Source organism: Hyperolius riggenbachi, chromosome 4, assembly GCF_040937935.1.
Source record: "Hyperolius riggenbachi isolate aHypRig1 chromosome 4, aHypRig1.pri, whole genome shotgun sequence".
Taxonomy (NCBI): Eukaryota; Metazoa; Chordata; class Amphibia; order Anura; family Hyperoliidae; genus Hyperolius; species Hyperolius riggenbachi.
The window spans coordinates 369,086,294-369,100,554 of NC_090649.1; the positions used below are offsets into that span (position 1 = coordinate 369,086,294).

At 47.2% G+C, this 14,261-nt stretch overlaps 2 protein-coding genes across 4 annotated transcripts in view; one reads left to right on the forward strand and one right to left on the reverse strand.

The window, feature by feature from the left end:
• Positions 1–4,810, reverse strand: part of ZBTB2 (zinc finger and BTB domain containing 2) — a 131,677-nt gene extending 126,867 nt beyond the window's left edge. For 2 of the 3 annotated variants that reach the window (XR_011019408.1, XM_068232002.1), the window contains exon 1: positions 4,482–4,809. The gene's annotated coding sequence lies outside the window, so the exon portion shown is untranslated. Of the gene's footprint in view, positions 1–4,481 lie in introns of all 3 variants that reach the window. The other variant, XM_068232003.1, reaches the window with a different exon arrangement.
• CCDC170 (coiled-coil domain containing 170) overlaps positions 1,303–14,261 on the forward strand; it is a 139,318-nt gene continuing 126,359 nt past the window's right edge. Inside the window, exon 1 of the mRNA XM_068231998.1 lies at positions 1,303–1,437. The gene's annotated coding sequence lies outside the window, so the exon portion shown is untranslated. The remainder of the gene's footprint in view (positions 1,438–14,261) is intronic.

The following is a 14,261-nucleotide window of genomic DNA, read 5'->3' on the forward strand; positions in this document are numbered from 1 at the left end:
AATGAATTTGAGCTAAGTGAGTTGAAAACCTACATGGAATTGATCCTAGAGCTGAAAATACTGTATGTGGTCTCGGGCTCCCTAGGGACCAAAAACTTTTTTCCCAGAATGCATCTGTGATCACTGTGATTGGTTCAGTGATTATAGGGCCAGGAGCCAATGAAATAGTCTCCTGACTGATGGATGTAGCTCTGCTGTCATTAAATGTCAACTGAAGCATGAGGGATAAGGAGGCTGTCATATGTATTTCCTTTTAAACAATGCACATTGGCTATCATTTATAAAGCATTTCCGCATGCGGAAATGCTAAAAACAGCTGACTTTACCGACCACTCGGCAAAGTCAGCATTCATAAAGGCTCTTTCCGCATAAAAAAATGACACTACCGAGCAGAGTGATAAATCACCGCCTTGTGCGGTGATTATCGGAACAAATGTATCAAAATGTTTATTCATAAAGATCACCGCAAGCGGTGAGAGGTCGGGAAGTACCGCTCCCTGTGATGTGGCGATACCAATGCAAGTGAATGGAGACACACAGACCTCCCAGGCAGCTGCAGCAGAGCGGAACACGGAGAAATGTATCAACTCGGCAGCTTCCGTGTCTCCGCCTGCCTACCGCCTGCCTAGTTCGGGGAATCTCCGCACTGCCACTGCACCTGGATGTTTTTTTATGAATGCCCACCCAGAAGTCTAAAACACCGGCAGCGGTGTTTTCCCGCACTGATTCCCTGTACTGACAGCTCCTTTATGAATGATAGCCATTGTCTGGCTGTCCTGCTAATCTTCTGCCTCTAATGCTTTTAGCCATAGACCCTGAATAAGCATATGCAGATCAGCCGTTTCTGACATTGTCAGATCTGACAAGATTATCTGCATGCTTGTTTCTGGTGTTCTTCAGACACTACTGTGGCCAAACAGATCAGCAGGGCTGCCAGGTAACTAGCATTGTTTAAAAGGAAATAAATATGGTGGTTTCCATATTCTTCTCATTTCAGTTGTCCTTTAAGGCAGCAGAGAGATCGAGTTGCAGTGACATCAGAGCGCCAAGAGTAGCTGAAACCTACACCCTAGCAGTAATAGCTCCCAAATGGTGTAGATTTCAACTACTGCTGTCCGCAAGAGGTTAAACATATTACAGTTCAAATAAAATGAAAACACCTTTTGGAATTACTTTAGTCCAAACTAGATGTAACATGATTGATTTGGCTTCATCATCTTCAGAAACCTGCTGGATTTCATGTATGGTTGCACTAACTCACTGGCTCCAGCCTGCTGATCACCAGACATCTAACGGATAAACAGTAACCAGCACTACTGTCATCTTCGTGTTTACTATTTACCTGCATCAGTGTTTTACTTCAGCTAACATCTGGAAATATGCCTGAAGAGGGGACTAAATCCCAGAAAGCATGCATAATTTAACTCTATCAGTAAGGTATTTTTTACAAAATGTTTTTTTCTACCTATACAATATAGTCCAAACTAAAATTATGCAGGAATGCCAGGATGCATAATAGCTCAGCTAAACATCACATTAGTAAAACTATGCCACACAAACAAGTACTTTATCATGACTACAATTTATGAAATTGGACATTTCAAGTTCCAGATCAGTCCTGGTAAATTCATCAAAACAAAATTTGCATGTTAGACTTATTTTTTTCATCTGTACTGCCTAAGGAGATGATCAATGGAGGTGCTAATATTTCATGTTTCTTGCAGTTCAGTTGCAAATTGCATGCATCTTTGAAATGAGCCAATTATTATTATTATTATTATTATTATTTAGTATTTATATAGCGCCGACATATTACGCAGCACTGTACAGTGTATATATATATATATATATATATATATATATATATATATATATATATATATATATATATATATATATATATATATATATATATCTTGTCACTAACTGTCCCTCAAAGGAGCTCACAATCTAATCTCTACCATTGCCATATATCTATATTATGTAGTGTAAGTACTGTAGTCTAGGGACAATTTTTTTAGGGGGAGCCAATTAACTTATCTGTATGTTTTTGGAATTAAAATTTGGAATTAAAATCAGCCGCTTCTACATTTGTCTGGCTCATTTGGATATTGTGTGCAATGTGCAAAACTTGCAATAAACTTAGGATCCTTTCACACTGCATGATGCTATACCATTACAATGGTGCCTAAGTCACAATGCACATTAGACGTGCAGTGCGACCATACAGTACAACAGTGGTCCTCAAACTAAGGCCTGCGGGCCGAACGCGGCCCCCTGAGGCTTTTTCACTGGCACCCCACTCTCAAAATGTAATACTTATAGATGCAGTCCACTGCATCTTTAAATATTGCTGTCTCACATATAGATTAGCAGTGGTGGTACCATCAATCCACAGGGAAGCCAGCGAGCAGCGATTCGCTGGCTTCCATTCCAATTCCACATCAGGTGACACTGCTGTCCAATTGGACAACAGGTTGCTCCCTGAGTATGCTTCACTGTCTGGTGAAAAGAGTTTTTTTTACTGTCTACACATGCTGTGTTTGGGGCATAATATCTGCTTTGGTTAAAGCGGAACTGTAGATCTAAAATAAACACATTGGCCTCGATTCATAAAAGTGCCTGCGAGCGGGGAAAGTCGAGCGGGGAAACACCGCTGTCGGTATTTCCGCCTTCAGGGTGGTAATTCATAAAAATGTTGCCTGTTGTGACAGGCGTGCGGAGATACTCCGCTGTAGGCAGGCGTTAGGCTGTCGGGAGACATGCGGAAGCCGGAGAAGCAGGCGGAATCCCTCCGTGCGGTGTTCTCTCTGCAGCTGCTTGGGAGGTCTGTCCCATTCACTGCAACGGATTCCGCACGCTTCTCGCCACATCAGAGGTAGCGGTAATACCCGTCCGCATACCGCTACCTCTAATTTTTATGAATTGACCACTTGTTACTTTTGCTGTGATAATCACCGCGCAAGGCGGTGATTTATCACTTTGCTCGCGAATGTCGGCTTTTCATGCGGAAAAGCCTTTAGGAATACAGATCTTGCTGTGTGGTCGGTAAAGTGTGCCGTTTTCTGCATTCCCGCATGCGGGAATGCTTTATGAATCGAGGCCATTGTTTCACTTACCTGGGACTTCCCCAAGCCTCCAGCAGCTGTCCTGTCCAACTCCTCAACGAGTCTCCGTTCCCCCACCGCCGCTCGGTCCCGTACCTCGACTTGTAAGTCGATGCCAGCGCGGTTCTAGCCAAGCGTATCCTTTCTTCGCGTTCCCCTCTGCAATAGCGGGGAACGCAAAGAAAGGATACGCGTGGCCAGAGCCGCGCAGACGCAGTGGCCCAGCGGCAAAACCGAAAGTAGCTGGCGGCGGGCGAACGGAGGCTCGTTGAGGAGCGGCGCGGGACAGGACGGCTGATGGGGGCTTGGGGAACCACAGAAGTATAATTGCATTGTGTTGGGCTGTGATGATATTGTAGCAACGAAATGCAAAGGAATCAGTGTGAAAGGACCCTTAGAAAATTGCCATCTCTTCAATCATCTCTGCTGCTTAGCAATGTGTGTAAACAATATAGCATTTTTTACTTTTATTGATTACTTTTTTGACAAACTATCCCTCCACAGTGAGCAACATATTCAATTATTGCCTTATTATCTCTCGGTGAACTGTAAAGTATGCAGAGCAGTAATCATCAATGTTGCACTGTAGATCAGTCACTCAGGCTCTGCACAACAGGAAGAGTGATTGCATCTTTCCTGTTCCTCACTTTAGGTTTCCGGCTATCTGTGCAGTCAGGCCACCACACAGAAGCAGAAACGAGACATGGTGCCTAAACACTCTGGGCCACATTGGCTTGCACTATGCACGCTACAGTACAGGCCGCCCAGCCGGAGCCACCACAGCGCTGGAGATGACGAGGCGCCGCCGGATACACAGCGCAGTAGGCCTCTGCCGATGGGCGGAGTCGGCGGGCGCAGCCACTTCCGCGCAGCTGTGAGGGGGAGGAGAGCGTCTGTAGGGGGAAGGTGAACATAACGAACAAAGATGGCTCCGGCTTGGAGTGTCGCCTGAGCGGTGGGGGAGAGGCGGGGTGTGGAGGGGAGGAGGTGGTGCGCACACATGGCGGCGGCAGAATGGTGGGGGGAGGAGGGGGATATGGCCGCCGTACTCGGCCTTTCTTTGTCCGTGTGGCCTCCACATCCTCCGTGTCACGCCGTTACTGTAACTATAGCGGGACGTTTCCTCAGCGGGGGACACAAAGAGGCCGCATCTGTGCGCGTTACACTCCCCGCCGCGCAGTACGCGTATAGCTCCGCACGGGGCCTCGTGTAGCGCCGCTCCCGGTACGGCACATAGCTGGGCGTCCGCACCGTATAGTGAGGCTAGCAGTGCCCTGTGTGACGAGGCCTGACCACACGCGGCCCGAGAGCAGCGCGCACATACACTACATGCACACACGTGGTGACCGGCGGCGGCCACAGCGTACAACTCACCTCCGCTGCGGATATCGTGCGAGAGCGACAGCAGCTCCGCCACCTTCTCTGGCTTCTCTTCCTCTCCGAAAGGAGGGCTGGGATAGGGAGAAAAAAAAAACTGTCGGTGCTTTCCTGTCCGGTTACGTTAAGGTCACATGACCGGCAGCGAGGGAGGGGGGGCAGTCGTGCAGTGAGGCTTGCAATGCTCTCCCGCCGGGAGTATGAGGAGGCGAGAATCGGCCTCCCCTCCCCCCTCTCCTCCTCCTCTGCACTGTGCGCCCGGCCCCGCCACCTTCACAGCCGCCCGCCATCTCCGTCTCCTCCAGAGCCCTGTGCGCAGCAGCCAGCCCGGGCTGTTTTCTTTATTGGCCTGTCACAGGCTTTCATGGCTGAATGTGGCCAACCACAACAAGGGTCACGTCAAAAAAATAATTGTGGAATAATAAAGACAACCAATACGAATATCGCATGCATCTCTCAACACGCGTACTCCATACATTTCAGCAAGTTTTCCTGCACTTTATGTTTAATACCTAGAGAGGTTTCTATACTCTCAGCTAACCTTGTGTGTGCCTCTGCCACTATAATTTCAAGATATTCTGCAGCTTGCTAAAGAAAGCTGAACCAGAAAATAAGGCTGTACACACTACTTATGTGCTGTATATATTGAATACATATTTTTGGCTTACATTTTAAAATGACTAGAAAAATATGCAAGATCTGGCAATAGTTTAGCATTATTTTAAATAAATTTTAAGCATCAACATACATATAATGTGGTGGCCTAAACTACAGTACAATTCCTAAACTTAGGCCAGTTTTCCACTGTATGCGCTTTAGGTCTTGTTTGCAGTGCTCAGTTGTGTTACAAAATAATTCTGTATGTCAACTTACTGCCCATACAATTATATGGGGCTGTTCACAGTACTGCATTATTACTGATTGCGTTATTTTAACTCGCTGTGTGCAGGTTTTGTATTAGTCTATATCCAGTCTCTATTGCAGTTCACACACACTTTAACATGTGCTTTATGCTACTGACCACTAGGAATCAGGCCTTACTGATTATTATATTGGATTTATATATCGCCAGCATCTTTGATGGTGCTATCTGAAAAATCCAATGACAGACAGCCTAATTTAAATTGCATTAATCATTTTTTATTAGTGAGATCCATTTTAGGACCAGGAGCAAACATCTGTCTTGCTGCATTTTTGAGTATTTGCAAGTGTGTGAAAAAGATATGAGCACAGAGAAATACGGGAAAACACAAACACCCCCACTGTGCTATGTGATTTTCTGTGTACTTTTGTTTTTTCTTGAAAACTTGCTCTTTCCTGTTATCTTGTAACTTCCTTTGTCATGTTGGAAGGGAACACAAGGCTACACACTTTCCATCAACAGAACTCCCCAGAGCCAGAAATACCAGAAAAAGAATAGTTGTTTAGCACTGAATTGTCAAAGGGTAACCAGAGCTCTATGACAGTCCAATAACTGCTATATTACAGTATAATGCCTTTATAGTAAACTCCAAGGAACCCAGAGAAGTAGTTTACTATATCAGAAGTTAACTAAAGGTGGCCATACACGTATAGATTTGCAGCAGATTCGACTACCAGATTTCTTTCAGATGCCTGTCAAGTCGAATTTGACAGCAATCTATCTGATGTGTGCCACACACTAGGAATAGATTTCTGAATGAAACGTGGGGCGATATCCCCACAATACATGCTCAATTTATCCCTAGTTTATTGTGAACAAACACACCAGTGCTTCCAATACTCGGGACACTATGGCTATCATTCATAAAGCATTTCTGCATGCGGAAATGCTTAAAGGACTTACGAGCCCAAATAGCGAAAAAAAGATAAGTACCTTAATCAGTTTTAAATGCACGGAGGACGCCGTCCGCACCCTCCGTGCAGTTCCGCCGGGTCCCCGCAGTCTGATCGCCCCCCGTGCCGCTCCCGACCCCACGGACGGGGTTGGGCTCCCCTTCCTCTCCCAAGATGGCCGCGGCTGCGCAGTCCGCATACGCGTTAGTGCGGCTGCGCAGCTCTAGGGCCTCCCCTCTCGATCCACGCTACTGCGTGGATCGGGGGGAGGGCCCTAGAGCTGCGCAGCCGCACTAACGCGGATGCGGACTGCGCGGCCGGCTCCGGCGGCCATCTTAGGAGAGGAAGGGGAGCCCGACCCCGTCCGTGGGGTCGGGAGCGGCACGGGGGGCGATCAGACTGCGGGGACCCGGTGGAACTGCACGGAGGGTGCGGATGGCGTCCTCCGTGCATTTAAAACTGATTAAGGTACTTATCTTTTTTTCGCTATTTGGGCTCGTAAGTCCTTTAATACCGGTGACTTTACCGAACACTCAGCAAAATCCCAATTCATAAAGGCTCTTTCCGCATGAAAAGCTGACATTCCCGTGAAGAGCGATACATTTCTGCCTTGTGCAGAGTTTTTCTAGATTAATCTAGAAAAAGTAACAAACACGTCCATTCATAAAGATTAGAGCAAGCGGTATGTGGAAGGAAAATACCGCTTGCTCGACAGTAGCGATAGGCGGGCGGATTACTTGTAAATGAATGGGATGGACCTCCCAAGCAGCATCAGACAGAGGAGCGCACGGAGGGAATCGAGCAGCTTTTATGTTTCCGCATGTCTTCCGCCACGCTACCGCCAGCTTCCTCCAGAAAACCTCCGCACTTGTATCGCAACAGGCAACTTTTTTATGAATGACCACCCTGAAGTCTTAAGTACCGCTTGCGGAGAAGAACGGTGTTTTCCCGCACTACCGACAGCTCCTTTATGAATTATAGCCTATATGTTTCTACCTGTTTAGACTTGTATATGGTTGCTTGTGAATAATATTTTTTTTATTCGTATAAAATAAAAGTTACGTTTTAGTGCATTTAGGGGCCTATTCCTTTCCTTAGGGAATACATATTGTGTGGACACTGACATCTTTACCAACCAATGGCTGAGCAATGGGTGTAGTATAAGTAACATTTCCATTTGCAGCAATTTATCCAGTGGTAAGTGACACTTTCTTGATAAAAAAGAATGCCAAGAAAACACAGGTATGAAAGTTCCGGCCGCAACAATTAACAAGGAAACGTCGGGGGAAAGATACTGGACTGCAGTGCTTACTAAGGAGGTGATGTAGATAATAGCTGCACTTAGAGGATACCAGAGCCGAAAGACTCGTGAAGGTGCAGTGGGTAGGGTGTATAAGCAAATACCACACCTCCCATTCCCCTCTGTCACTCGCTGCTCTCATACGCTCACTCCCGTTATCCTTGGTGATTACAAACTTGGACATACTGCACCGCGGATGCCCAGTATGTCCGTTCTGCTTCCCTGTGGCCTTGCAGTGATGTCACAGGAAAGGTGCAGCCACTAGCTTTGATGGGCAGACTAATAATTGAGTCAATTAAACATTCTATATTAAAGCGGAATATAACCCTGCATTTCAACTTTTCTCTAAAATATTATTTACAGCATATTATATGTAAAAAGCATTTTTTTTTTACTAGACCAGCATTGGAAGGGTTAAACACAGAGGTTTAAAGTTCCGTGGAGAGATATGCAGAAGTTCAGATTGTTACATTCTATTTAGTTATATGTATCTATTGATTAATGTTACACACTCTTTGGCTGTCCTCCAAGCTCCTTCTCAGTCAGAGAGATGAGTCACATTCAATACTTAGATACATTTATGTAAACAAAATGTATCTATTTCAGCTTCGGATGCGTCTGCAGAAATCTCCAGGAACTTTAAAGCCCTGTGTAACCATTCCAATGCTGGTCTAGTAAAAAAAAAAATGCTGGTTGCATATAATATACTGTAAATAATGTTTTAGAGCAAAGTTGAAATGCAGGGTTATATTCCGCTTTAAGAGGATTCAAATATTGCAGTCGACTTATACATGAGCCACAAACAAAAAGACTTGTTACCATAAGACCGCACCACATCATGGCCTCGATTCAGAAAGCATTACCTCATGCGGTAATGCTGAAAACAGCAGACTTTACCGACCACTTAGCAAAATGTCAATTCATAAAGGCTGTTACCGCATGAAAAGCTGACATTACCGACCAGGGAGATAAATTACCGACTTGGCTGCAGTTACTGACAACACGTCAGTAAATTGTCAGCAAATGTCAATTCATAAAGCCTGCAACAAGCGGTAAGCCTGGCGGTAGTTACCGACACCTCTGGTGAGGTCTTAACAAGTTACCGACAGCTCTGATTAATGCAAAGTGCAGAGAGCCGAATTCTGTTTGATTCATCTGTGGAGAGAGCCAGAGAGCCCTCTGTGTGAATCATTTCAGCAGGCAGGGAAAGACTGTGTGACTCATCTGTCTGAGTCATCAGTGGAAAGAGCCGCCTGTGTGAGTAATTTCTGCAGGCAGAGAAAGACTGTGTCACTCATCTGTCTGAGTCATCAGTGGGAGAGCCAGAGAGAGCCGTCTGTGTGATTCATTTCTGCAGGGCAAAGAGGGAATCGGGACACTGCTCTACTCTACCGCTCAATGGGCTGCGGTAATTTACCGACCTCCAAGGGCAGCTGGGGAAATCTTTATGAATTAGCACACAGACCGGGAAAATACCGAGTGCGGTATTTTCCCGACAAGATTTTGTTTATCGCACTGCTGTTTATGAATCGAGGCCCATGTTGGAAAAATATTTATTTATTTATTTGTTGTATTTATAAAGCGCCAACATATTACGCAGCGCTGGACATTAATTTAGGTTACAGACAATATTTAGGGGTGACAAACAGCAATATGACAATACAGGAATACAAGAAAACCAGATCACACAGCACAGTATGAGTACAAGGTAATGCTTAGTCAGTCACTGGATGGGAGCATGGAGTTAGGCAAGTTAGGTTCACTCAAATGCATAGCATGGGTGCACAGTAATAGAGGTGCATGATCAGGTAGGACACAAAAGGAGTGAGGACCCTGCCCAAAGGCTTACAATCTAGAGGGAGAGGTAGAGACACGAGAGGTAGGGGACCAGAGTTCGGCTGGGTTTAGAGCAATTGTGAGGGGTGGTAGGCAAGAGTGAAAAGGTGAGTTTTGAGGGCCTTCTTGAAGGTGTTGAAGGAGAGGGCTGCCCTAATGGGTGGAGGTAGGGAGTTCCATAGTGTCGGAGCGGCTCTTGAGAAGTCTTGGAGGCGTGCAAGGGACTGGGTGATGCGGGGGACGGTCAGGCGAAGTTCATTGGAGGAGCGGAGTGAGCGGCTTGGTGTGTATCTCTGAGTAAGATCAGAAATGTAGGTTGGACAGGTTTTGTGGATCGATTTGTAGGTCAGACACAATATCTTGAATCTGATTCTGGACTGGATAGGAAGCCAGTGGAGGGATTCACGGAGGGGAGCCGCCCTGGTGGAGCGATTGGAGGAGTGGATAATTCTGGCAGCCGCATTCATGATGGACTGCAGTGGGGCTATTCGGGTCTTAGGGAGTCCAGACAGAAGGGCATTGCAGTAGTCGAGGCGGGAAATTATGAGGGCATGGATGAGGAGTTTGGTGGTGGCAGGGGTCAGGAAAGGGCGAATCTTACAGATGTTACGAAGGTGGAAGTTGCAGGACTTTGTGAGGTTTTGGATGTGGGGAGTGAAGGAGAGTGCGGAGTCCAGGGTGACACCCAGACAGCGGGCTTGAGAGGTAGGGTGAATAGTAGTGTGGTTAACAGTGACCTGCACATCTGGGAGGTCCAGGGATGACCGGGGTGGGAAGATCATAAATTCCGTTTTGTCTAGATTTAGTTTTAGGAACCTAGCGGACATCCAGGAGGAGATGGCAGATAGGCAGGAGGAGACCTTGTCCATGGTAGTGGTGGATATGTCAGGGGTGTGGAGATAGATTTGGGTGTCATCTGCATACAGATGATAGTTAAAACCCATGGAGGAGATAACCTTGCCAATGGAGGATGTGTATAGGGAGAACAGTAGGGGGCCAAGGACCGAGCCTTGGGGGACTCCCACTGAGAGGTGGTTGGGGGTGGACGAGGACTCATTGTGGTATGGGAAGTCTGCAGTAGGTGGTTGACCTCCTCAGTGGTAGTAGGAGTGAAGGAGGTGAGGGGAGGATAGGGTGGAGAAGGAGTAGGTTGTGAGCAGGTGGGAGGTGAAGATTGGATATTTCCTGATGGATGGAGACTATTTTGTTGGTGAAGTGGGTGGCTAAATCTGTGGCAGAGAGGGAGGAAACAGAAGGTGGGGGGGTGGGTTTAAGCAGGGAGTTGAAGGTGCTAAAAAGATGCCGGGGATTGGAAGCTTGTGCTCCGATGAGCTTGGTAAAGTATTCCTGCTTCGCATGAGCAAGGGCAGTGTGGAACTGCTGCAGGTTAGTCTTGTACTGTAGGAAATCCTGGTTTAGTCGAGTTTTCCGCCATTTTCGTTCAGTGGCGCGTGTTTCCCTCTGGAGGTTGCGAGTATGGGTAGTGCGCCAGGGCTGGGGGTTAGGGGGTCGGTTGCGGCGGAATATTGGTGGAGCAGCTTTCTCTAGGGCTGATGAGAGAATTTGGTGATACTGAGCTGCAGCAAGATTAGGACAGGTTAGGGTGGGGAGAGTGGAGGATAGGCCATGGAGGGAGTCAGCAAGGACGCCAGGGTTGAGCTTGCGTAGGTCTCGCTGCCATCGACCAGGTGGGTGGGCGGGTAGTTTGGAGGTGCCTTCCGTGAGGAGGTTGAAGGCGAGAAGGTAATGGTCTGAGGGTGGAAATGGTGCGATGTCGAGGTCTGCAATGGTGGTGGATTTAGTGAATATAAGGTCGAGAGTGTGACGTGCAGTGTGAGTGGGGGCGTTGGTGTGTTGTACTAGGCCATGTGAGTTGGCTATGGTGAGTAGCCGGGTCGCAACAGAGTTCTTGGGTTCATTGATGGGTATATTGAAATCCCCGAGGATGATGGTGGGGAGGTCAGAGGAGAGGATGTGTGGGAGCCAGGAGGCAAGGTTGTCGAGAAATTGTCGTGTGGAGCCCGGAGGGCGGTATAAGACAGCAACAATGGCTGGGAGGGGATTGTAGAGGCGGATAGTGTGGGCCTCAAATGATGTGAATTGTAGGGAGGAAGGTGGAGTGAGGACACGGAATGTGCAGGATGGGGAGAGGAGCAGACCCACCCCTCCCCCGGTCCTGTTGTCTGGTCTGGGGGTGTGACTGAGGTGAAGCCCCCCGTATGAGAGGGCAGCCTCTGCGGCAGAGTCAGAGGGGGTGAGCCATGTCTCAGTGAGTGCGAGGATGGTGAGGGATTTGGAGAGGAAGAGGTTGTGGACCTCTGTAAGTTTATTGCGGACGGATCTGGCATTCCAGAGACCGCAGGGTAGGGGGAGCATGTACTTGTGAGTGGGATGGATGGAAATGAGGTTGGGGCGAGGATGGGTGTTGAAGTTATTTGTGGACAGAGAGCTGTGAAGCGGGTCAGCAGGGGATGCTTGTCTGGCAGCAGGCTGTGGCCCAGGGTTAGGCGATATATCACCAGCAGCAAGTAAGAGTAGGAGGGAGAGAGTAAGCAAATGTGAATGGGATTTAAATGTTTGTGAGGTTTTTGAGCTGCTGGAGGGAGAGAGAGATTTCAGGAGAGCTAACAGTTCATGAAAAGCTGAGTAAGGTGAGCAAAGCAGAGCAGAAAAAAAATACAAAAGCTTTATTAGTCACAATAGGTTACCATGATAAAATCAATTAAAATACATCTCCAGGATACACACCTGATAGAATAATCAATCAGATTTACAATAATACAATACAACAGCTTCCAATGCAACCCACTAATGTATATCAAATTTGCAATTCAAACAATTGGGTAGCTAAAGTGTAAAGTGCAAGTTAAGAATGTACTGAAAAATGGTAAAGAACGAAGGTGTAGGAAGAAGGAGGATGCCCCCCTGCGAGCACCGCTGCAGCGCTCCCAAAAGGGGCATCCACTGAAGGGATGCAAGGGTGGTGAGAAGTGTGGGGAAACGGAATCCGACCAGCTGATTCCGGAAATGTGATGCAAAGTGCGGTGTGAAACCCAAGCTGGACGGCGCCAGCTAAACCAACGTGTAAACCGTAAGTAGGAAGCTTACCAACTGCTGGAAGGTGGGGTGGAAGCGTGGTGTGTCCGGGAGGTGCCTTCGCGATTCGCCGCCACTGCGGCTTCTATGGGGCATATGAGCAAGCCAGCGTAGTCGGCCTATAAAGGAATGACGTCACGGGGGCGGGGCGGTCAACCATAGTCTTGCGATGTGCGTGGCCACACACATGGGTTCGGATACCACGCTGTCAATCAACGTAGTAACCCGTCCCACCACCGGGTAAGTCAGAAAGGGCCGGACGCCGCTGTGATAACCAATAGACTATATGGTATAACGAGTAACATGTTGGCAGGCTTGCGCTAAAAGATGCACACACGGGAAAGCTTGTGTGGTGTATCGGGTGCAAACTAGTTTGAAAAGGAGGAGGAGAATGAATATATATATTGAATAATGATAAATTATAAACACAGATGAAAATCCATATGCAAATAATGAAAGATAAAAAATATATATATAAAATAAACAAAAACCACAGTTGCAATAACGCAAACAATCCCTGAATATTCCTCAAAATGATCATAATCTACACAATCATCCAGACATCAATATCAAAACGAGCATAAAAGGCTTCTCAGTCCATCAATAGTTGAAGTCTGTATCCAATCCAAAAAACCTTGACTGTGGTCAAAGGGTGGCATCTGTAGATGATCCGTCCCAAAATGGGTCAACCATGAGATCGGTGTAAGAGTGTCCAACTCGTAGATCCACCGTGTCTCCTGACGTAGCAAGGTCTGTGTAATATCTCCGCCTCTGGAAGACAGAGTCACGTGTGTTAAACCACATACCTTCCACCCTTTAGTCTCGCCCCCATGTACCCTAAGGGCGTGTTCAGCCACTGGTGTTAAAGGGAAGGTTCAGGGACGCTGTGAAAAAAACAAAAATCCAAATCCACTTACCTGGGGCTTCCTCCAGCCCGTGGCAGGCAGGAGGTGCCCTCGTCGCGGCTCCGCAGGCTCCCGGTCTCCTCCGGTGGCGCGCCCGACCTGGCCAGGCCGGCTGCCAGGTCGGGCTCTTCTGCGCTCCAATGTGCGGCTCACTGGTGCGCGCTGACGTCATCGGACGTCCTCAGGGCTGTTCTGCGCAGGCTCGTGCATTCCTGGTCTGTCCCACATATAATTTGTCACATGGGCACCGTAAAAGGTACACTACCCCGGTTGTGCGACAATTGATAAACTTGATGTAATGTACATGACCGTTTCTCCGACTTGTCACTGATCTAGTGGGTGCCATCATACTGCAAATGTTGCACCTGCCACATGGGAAATTACCACACACTACTGGTCGTCGACTTGATGTCCTATGAAAATGACTCTGACACAAATGATCCTTCAGATTAGTAGCTCTCTTGGCTGTGATTGATGGCCTGTGGGTAAGATAATGTGTCAAAATAGGGTCCGTTTGCAAGACCGTCCAATGTTTGGACAGAATTCCTCTTAGATCATTCCATCTAGTATTATAAGGAGTGCAGAATCTTACCAAATTATTCCGTGTTTGCTTCTTCTTTCCATACAATAATTCTTCCCGATTAGATTGTAACGCCCGATAGTATGCTTTTTGCACCACTTTTTTCGGGTAACCCCTTTGTAGAAAACGTGTCCGTAATTCGACTGCTTGTGTTTTAAAATCTTTTTCATCCGAACAATTTCTTCTGAGTCTTAGGAACTGTCCTGTAGGTATGTTGTCCTTTAGAGCCTTCGTATGAAAGGAAT